General features: G+C 40.2%; 1 pseudogene; it reads left to right on the top strand.

Annotated features, from left to right (window-relative positions):
• The first annotated feature begins 5,413 nt into the window (after positions 1-5,413).
• LOC138040812 (tachylectin-2-like) lies at positions 5,414-7,384 on the top strand (annotated as a pseudogene).
• Positions 7,385-9,097: the final 1,713 nt, after the last annotated feature.

Below are 9,097 nucleotides of genomic sequence, written 5' to 3'. Positions count from 1 at the left end.
ATTGAGAAGTATATGTTTATCTCACGGTTTGGAGCCTTTTTAGAATTTAAAGCATTGGGAAAAGTGCTTAAGTAAATAGCTGTCTGTTTTGGGAAACGGACGGGCCTAAAACTTGGAGAAGTGTCTTCTTCATTTATCTTCTACAACATCGCGACTTCTTGATTTTTCCCACTGGATGGTTTTCGATTTATTTTTTTATTGCGTGACAGTGAAAACGATCCCGCCTGGAAGCAGCGCAAAACATTTCACGTCATGTCCGCCATTTGTTGTTTTTTCATGGGTTTCTCAATTGCGCCTCTTTTAGTCCATAATCCACTTTGTCTGTAGAAAGCGAGGCGTAATTGAATGGCCATCAGTCTAGGATATAAAAGTAAAACGAGTACGGAAAGACTTCTTTCCTATCTATTTCTTTGCTCGTAATGACTATCAATGAAAATACTTACATCAAAGCGATGACTTAATAGATAGTCAAATGTCGGCTCCTTTAAGCACCGCACCGTCTTGTTTCAGCTGGTGTGCAGCTGCCGAAAAAAAGCAGCTTCCATCTCCTTTTGGATTGAAGGAGACAATAAAGCCTTGCTGTTTCAGTCGACTGCGAAATGATTCCATAGCCACGATAACAGAACAGAAAGATGAGTCCCGGGAGATGAGCAAGTATTTGACAGCAGGAAACTGCATTTGGTGCTGTCAATCAAAGCAACACGCCCAGACAATGTAGCTAGCCGGCTACATTCGAATCTTGTGGCTACATAAAGCTACAGAATATCCTCTGAAATAATTTGAAATTAATTTTCAATAATTTTTCGACCTTCGACCATTTACCCTCGACCCTCGACCATTTACCCTCGACCCTCGACTAGTTACCCTCGACCCTCGACCCTCGACCAAAAGGCAAACTCCTATATAACTATACATGTATAACAGAAACTGATAGTATTATGATCTTTCTATATCTTATAGAACATAGTTAACAGCTTCGTGTTTATTTAAGTTTAAAAGATTAACAGATGGGAGGAGACTTATGGTGATAAACTGTCCCAACAGCTATTTACTTCACTATTATTCCAATGGAAAGTATAGTGGAATGCAACCATAAGTGTTACAATCTCTTATTGCGCGACAATTTATTTCAAAGCCTTGCATTATTTCAACAAAGCATAAAAAGCCGCTTTTAGATTCGTTTTTGACTGCATTTCGAAATTAAAAAGAAATATAAATGTTTAACTTCCAGAGATTGTCTCGATCAGTATTCGTAGACCTTGTATATTCAGCTTTAGTGATATTTGCACATTGTACTTACAACCACACAAAAATTCACAAAGAAATTATCTTGACCGGATATAATTATCGGAACACATTTTTCTTTGATCTTTAGTTTCCGAAATTTATACTATTTTCAATTCAACGAACATTGAAATTCACAGAGAGTACTTGAGAGCTGATATTTATCTGACCTTCTTCTAAGCAATTGATATGTTCAAACAGTTGTAGAGGGATGTAACTCAAATTTGCTTTTCGTTAATATCTTTTAGCAAGAAATTGTCAAGACAATCTCTTGTGTTTGACTGTGTAACTTGTTTATAATATAACAAAATTTTAGTCGCAGTATTAAAATCTTTTTGTACGAGGATTTCTTATTTTGCCATGTGTCAGTTGCTTGGCATGCCATGAAAAATAAACATACAAGGCACCTTTAAGATTCTTTTAATTTCTAGTGAAATTTTATTTTTATCAGGGAAAAGAAGGAAATTTTGAAAACCGTCAATGTCAGTATAGTGAATATGAATGGGCCTAAACAGCTGTAAACATTTTTGTAAACTCGTTTCTAACAGTAAACTGTTTTTGCGCATAGTTTTCTTTATTTCAGTGCTTACCACATGTAATACTTAACCTATGCTTCATATATGTAAAACACTTACGGGTGACGGACTTAACTAGAATACAACTATATAACTATACAACAGAAACTGATAGTATTATGATCTTTCTATACCACACATTTTCATGTTGCCGTGTTTCATTAATTGCCTGGAATGCCTCTGAGAAAGACATGAAAGCTTTGTTTAAGCGTTAATGAGAGAAATTAATGCATGAAAAATGAAAAAACTTGTACCGAAATATAACTGCTACGGGATTAATTAAGGCATATCTACATACGAAGCAGGATAATTATTTTATGATATTTAAAAAATTCGTTTTCAATTACATTTAGTTCTGTTTACTTCTCAGATTGTAGCAGTAGTGAAGAACAAAGATTAAACTGTCCGGCGCACATGGTTTGTTTACCACCTGCTGAAGGCAGACCTGCACAGTATTATGATGGTACTCCTGGTCGCCGGGGAAAGGGCCAAGGGAATATTTAAGGAAGTTGTAATGTTTTTTCACTTGTATACATCGCGGCATCAGTGTTCTACTCGATTCTACTGTCCGCCACAATGTTCTCGCACAGTTTAGTGTAGTGAGAGATTTGTTTGGCTGAAACATGTTCAAAAGAAATAAAAGTGATTTATGGAAACGTGGTTTGTGAATAAAAAGATTCCAAGTTTCTTACCAGTTAATGATTTTCTGTTGTCGTCTTCTATTTAAACCATTTCGTTAATCCTTAACAGGTGTTTCTCGTATTAAAAAAAAATAGGCAGTCGATGACTGCATGTAGCCTACTGCTATTACGTATTTAAACGCCCTGCAACAATGACACTAGAAATTACTCACACCTAAAGATAAGTGCAAGCACACTCTGTGATGAACGAAAGAAATATATTCTAGCACAAGACTTGTAGTGAACAAAACATATTAGGAGAAAATTACACAAGATCATTTTTTCACATGTATACTATTTACGTGGTAAAAGTAGAGTCCAATAACTTACACTAGTTTGGGTAAAGAAGTTGAGTGCTTGCGAAAGCGGATACTCAGTTGTCCCGTGCAGTCCACACTGAACACTGGCTGAGCCCAGATAAGTTAATGGCTTGTGTGAGCAAAACAAATCTTGTATCGGCGAAGAAATTTTCTCACGAGGATCTAAGTGCAATAACAAAGAGTACATAGTTCTCGAGGGCAGTGCGGGAAGAAAGATAATATCTAACAAAAACGAGGCAAAGCAATTTAAAAATGGAAAACAACTTCCCTTGAAGACTGCAACCAAGTCACGACGGTAAGCTGTGGAGAAATATTACATGTACTCAAAACAGCAATGGCCGCCGTATCGAACGCCCTTTTTCATATAAGCCTACTTAATTCCTCCCAGAAGGGCTCGCGATACGCAACACGCAGACAAATAAACCCCGCCGATGGTGGCATAGTAGCTTACGCCTTTTGGGCAGTAAGCTACAAAAAAACAAAAAAAAAAAACAAAAATCAGGGAAAGTGTCGTGTCACTAGAGGTTATATTCGGGCCTCAGTTGTAGCATAGCCTGCGAACGCAGACGTATTTCCGGCTGTGGCTTGTCTCTGCCGAAAATAACGTCTGCGAACCCGAGCTAGAAAACGGTTTCTATGACGAAGAAATTTGAAGCCAATCACAGTTTAGCTCAAGTAACCCCAGAACTACTTCGCGAGGTATTCGCTACGAGGAGCACTCAAGTTTCATTCTATCATGGAATCTGATTGGTCAAAAGAAAACAAAAGTCATTACGTCACAGAAATCGTTTCTTGGCTCGGTTCGCAGACGTTATTTTCGGCGGAGACAAGCCACAGCCGGAAATACGTCTGCGTTCGCAGGCTAGTGAAACTTTGCCCCTTTGGTATGCCCAAAATATGCATCTTCCCACACACGTATCGTAAAGAGTATGGCACTTGGTTCCCGGTGTTGTGGTCTGGCCTTGTCTCATGGGCTGGTCACGGCTTTACATAGGGTTAACCTCATTGCGTCTTTCCCCTTGGACAGAATTGTCCAAGAAAAATTGCTATGTATATGTTTTGAAAGGAAAACTTCTGCCCCTGGAGATAAAATTCTATTATAGATTAAAGAAATAGGCAAACTCTGATTGGAAATAAAATTAAGAATATTAGTGTGACATGTACAGCCGTGTGTACAGCTGATCACTCCATATTTTATTTTTCACAAGTCTTTTCAATTAACTCCTTGATTAATTATCAAACATCAGTAATTGGTGTGTTTTCTTGATGTTAACTATTTACTATTCCAAACGTAAGAGAACTTTATGTTGTGTTTTGCTGTACTGTACAGTACTGAACTGTAAATATTTCAGTAGCAGAAAGAAGAAAGAAAACCCTTAGGACAAAAATCTTTGTTGACAGAATTGTTTACATATTTTTACAAATGTCTAAGTGACCGGCAGCTGGTCAAGGTTTTAAATGGACTAAATGATCGGCAGTCAGAACGTTTTTGTAGTTTAGACTAAATAGCCCTTCGGTTAGCCTGAAAGCACTCCGGTTAGTCTGAATAGCAAGTCTGACTACTGGTCATTTAAATTCAAGCCTGGTTTCACCAGCGGCGCAAGCGCAAACGCAAGCAATTAAGTGAAACGAAATTCGACGCAAACACACATGGACAAGCAAAATCACCCGAACCTTTCGCCAGTTTGGAAAACTCTTTAGGGGCGAGGTAATCTGGACCCAATGTTTTCATTGGCGAAACGTAACCACGTGTGGTAAATATCCTTGTGCTTGTGTTGTGCCTGAGCAGTATTTCGTTTTCACTTGTTGCATTGCAAACGTAAGCATACGCGCAAGCACAAGAAAAAGGAAAAATTTTGATTCTTTTGCTTGTGCTTATGCCTGCGTCAAGGCCGTTTTCACGTTGAAATAAGCACTATTGTGCAGTTGCGCTTGGGCAGTTGCGCTTGTACTTTTGTCGCTAGTAAAAAACAGGCTTTAGTCTATTTTTAAAAAACCTTGACCGCCAGCCGGTGATGTAGCCACAGCGTTACATTTTTCCGCATTACATTACGTTATATCTTTCCTCACGACTTGACCACAAACTTTACAAAAGCTTGTGAAACATAGTAATTACCGTAAACGTCCATGTATAAGCCGCACATTTTTTCACAAAATTGAAGCCATAAATCAAGGGTGCGGCTTATCCATGGATACATCTGTGTTTGGAGTTTTAAAAAACCTTATTAATATTCATACAACTTCTTAAGATCTCAGTAAAGAAACATAAAAGAAACTGAGAGCATGTTGCTGTTGTGCATTGACTTTTTAGTGAGTGGTGGCTCCTAAAGGAGCCGTTTGTGTCTTCCAGTGTTTATTGGCGAATCTTGCTCTCCAAGAGTTTTTTCAAGCGATTAATTTTCGGTTCACTCGAACAAGTAAACACCAACCTACAAGGAATCTCCATTCTTCTGCACAGCTGTTTGCAGTGACGTCTTCGGCCAGTCACTTCCACGCATATCTTTCCGCAACGTGCGATAAAATACCACAAAATTCGCGAGTACTCGCAAGGTAAATGGCCGACTCTATCGTTGTCCTTGACCATCTTCTCGGCAAATTTGTCGACTGCATTATCAAGCTCCTGTTCTGCATGAATTTTTTCGTCTATTGCGGGTACATCTTTATAGAAGTGGTCATGATACCCAGGCATCACATCCGTGTTCAAAAAATTCATGCAACGTAGGCCCTGGCCCAGACTCCTCCCCACACTTAAAGCTTGGCTACTAAGCACTCGTTCGTTTTGTTTCAATATCGAAGGAATTTCAACTTTATGGTGAAACCTTGATTGTTTGTCCTTGTTGGTTTATAGCAATAGAACGTTACTGTAACTTCAAACTTTATTGTATTACATTTTTTTCCAAAATCTGCGCTTCTAAACTCGGGGTGCGGCTTATACATGGATGCGGCTTATACATGGACGTTTACATTTTTGGCTCTTTGGGTGTAACATTAGAGAAGAAATTGGCTTTCAGAAATTGCAAAATTTCTGGGTGGCAAATCAAAAGCACTAATGAGTTCATACATGTCTTTCAAAGAGGCATTCCAGGCAATTAATGAAACACGGCAACATGACTGAATGTCTGGTATAATTTCTCCGAGCATTTAACTATTAGAGCTTCATTGATTTTTACAGCTGTAAAGTTGTTTCATCAAGTGATATGAGAAAGAACGAGGCATAAAGCTTCGCCCGCTTTGCATCCATAATGGTGGTTGTCTTGGAACTTTGAATTTACTCACAGCAAGAAAAAACGTTGGAACCAGGTTTTCCATGCTTTGTCTTGAGAAATTCGAATTGCTTGTTTCTCCTAATTTCACCAAGTTCCCTCTCAAAAATTTCTGAATTTCCTGAAAGAAGGGAAAAAAATCATATCTCTTAACTGCATTCGATTGATTAGGAAAAACGGATTTGTTTCCCAGCTACACCAACGACCAAAAGGTTTTGCAATAGGAATTCTAAGTCGGAATTTTTACTACTAGGTCTGAGTTGATATTGTTTGAGATATTAAAAAACATAAAAATATACAAGAAAATACGCAATTTCTTCCTATATGGAAATTAACGGCAATAACAGAAACAGTTATAAAAATTTCTCAATTATCTTGTTTGCACTGCGAGCTCCGCTCCGCTACGCGCCAGTCCATCCCACTCCGCTCCAATCCACTGCACTGCACTTCACTCTGTTCCACTCCACTCCCGCTCATCTCCACTCCACTCCACTAAATTCCACTTCACTCCATTCCACTTCACTCTACTTCACTCCACTCCACTCCGCCCCGCTCTACTCCACGCCACTCCATTCCACTCCACTCGACTCCGCTCCATTCCACTCCACTCCACTCCACTCCACTTCACTCCGCTCCGCTCCGCTCTACTCCACTCCACTCCTGGTCAAAGTTCTCCTTTCTCCTTTGTTGTTGTTGTTTTTTTTTTCAGCGTGCACAGCGAGCGCCTGCGGCAGGATCTCTTTGGAGTCGTGATTGACGATAAACTCTGCAAGCGATATCCTCCTCCACCCACTTGGCTCGGAAGAGCTAAACTGATCGGGGAAGGAGGCTGGACCAACTTTAAGCACCTGTTCTTCCACCCGGACGGTACCTTGTTTGGTGTGTTGGGTAACAAGTTCTACAAAGCACCACCTCCAACCTTGGTGTCTAAGAACTGGATAGCTGAAGCGACGCTTTTCGGCCCCAGGGATGGCAAGTCTTCCAGTTCCTGTTCTTTGATCCCAATGGGGTTCCATTATGGGGTAACATAAGACAAGTTGTACAGGCGGTCTCCCCCAACAAACAGCCTGGACAAATGGCTTGGATCTGACGAACTGGCGGGAAGAATTGGATGGGACGTCTTCAAATTCCTCTCCGGCCTTTGATCCTGGTTGGGAACATCCACTCTCGTTGGCACTGCAGGATGGAGCGAGGTTCAGCAGATTCTCTTCATGGGAGATGGTCAGTTGTATAGAGCTAATCGCGGTAAACCAGATAGTTGACAGATTATTTAGCCAGACAGTTGACAAATAAATTTAAAACATACCTCACTTATAACATCATGCATTTCACCTTGAGTTTGGGCCTCTAGTTTTATTTTATTTTAGTTTTGAGTTTGTTTTGAAGATGGTAACTAGAATGAATCATTTTCCTTGTTGCTTGTATGTGTAGGATTGAAATAAACTGCCTGATCTCAAACACGTGATTCGAGAGTGAGGTTAGCACACGCCAATCATCATTCACTGGCAAATTCATGGGTTTGTTCATAGCGTGCTTTGATCTCGTTCCCAGAGCCCACGTGCCTTTTGGTCAGCACCAAGACACGGAGCTCTGGGATAATCCAATTTTCAGACCAAAATTATTGGCTACTCGATTTATCAAACTGCTTATGCGTAGATAGCCGGCGAACGCAAACGTATTTCCGGCTGTCACTTGTCAATTGTTTTCGGTGGACCAAGTGACAGCCGGAAAGACGTCTGTGTTCAAACTACCCGAAGTAAAATTACCTGTAAACAAATCAGAACCTGGAACAGATGAGGGTTGGTGAGCGAGAATTCCCAACGAATATGGCGCAAACTCCAACTAAACTTGTAAATTTGAAGATCTGTCGCTGCTGCAATAAACCCGTAGGTCTTAATGATCGCCCCATTTCATTTTTCGGCGAAAAGTTCCAAAGGGAAGCGATCATGGAAGGATAAAATGAAATCACTGGTCTCAAAGGAAATGAAAATGACGGATTGCCACAGTTTGTATGTCGGTCTTGTGCTGGGAAAATTGCGATGTTTCAAGAATTTAAAACTAACCATTCAGAATCAGGGAATACACGCATAAAGAGGGAAAAGAAACTTAAAGAAACTCCACCGGGTCCTACGGTATCGCCTTCAGTATCGCACTCACGCAAGAAAACTCGACCAGACCATATAGCAAAACCACCTGCAAAGATTCGCCTGGCTTGCCGGTTTCAGTGCACGAGTACTTCTACTACTGCTCTTATACCAATAGCACCCAGACCTGTAGTTCAGACTATGCAGCATCCTGATAAAGATTCCACGCTACCGAGGGCTGACGACGAAATTGCACACAACGAGAAGGAGCGTCAGGAGTCAACTGATGCCACACGAAATTTGCCTGAATTTCTGAAACCTAAAGCTGTAGACAAGGCTACCGTGGACAGAAAACAGGGGTTGAATATTCTTTCTACCTCTGGACTGCACAAGAACACGGTAAGTTACAAATAACCTTCTTTTTTTATATACCAATAAACAGAAGAGAAATCTCCAGTTACAAAAATGTACATAATACAAGGGTATTGTAAGTCAAAATGTACGCCAATTATGCGTCATTTTACATGTTATTAAATGCAAGATTTATCGTCGTGGCTGGAATCCAAACAATTGCAAACAATTCATGGAATTAAATATCTATACAAACAGGTTGCTGAACTTCCTGCTGCAGCAGCTGCTGCAGGGACCATTGGGGTGCTTCAACAGAAGAAAAAGAAAAACTGGTCGCAAAGATAATGGCATCATCACCTCCAGCGCTGGCAGAAACCATGATGAAAATATCACTCATTAGCAGTTGTGTGAAAGCTATCATGCTGCAGGATATTGATAGTCAGTGCCAAAAGTTGTGTCAGAAGAAAGAAAATCCATCTGTTCTTCGAATGACAAAGGACAGCGAAAAGGAACTAAACAAATTTTAGTGGATCTCTATTC

Source organism: Montipora capricornis, chromosome 3, assembly GCF_036669925.1.
Source record: "Montipora capricornis isolate CH-2021 chromosome 3, ASM3666992v2, whole genome shotgun sequence".
NCBI lineage: Eukaryota > Metazoa > Cnidaria > Anthozoa > Scleractinia > Acroporidae > Montipora > Montipora capricornis.
The sequence above is the reverse complement of the archived record's forward strand: the minus strand, read 5'-3'. Positions and strand labels throughout refer to the sequence as shown.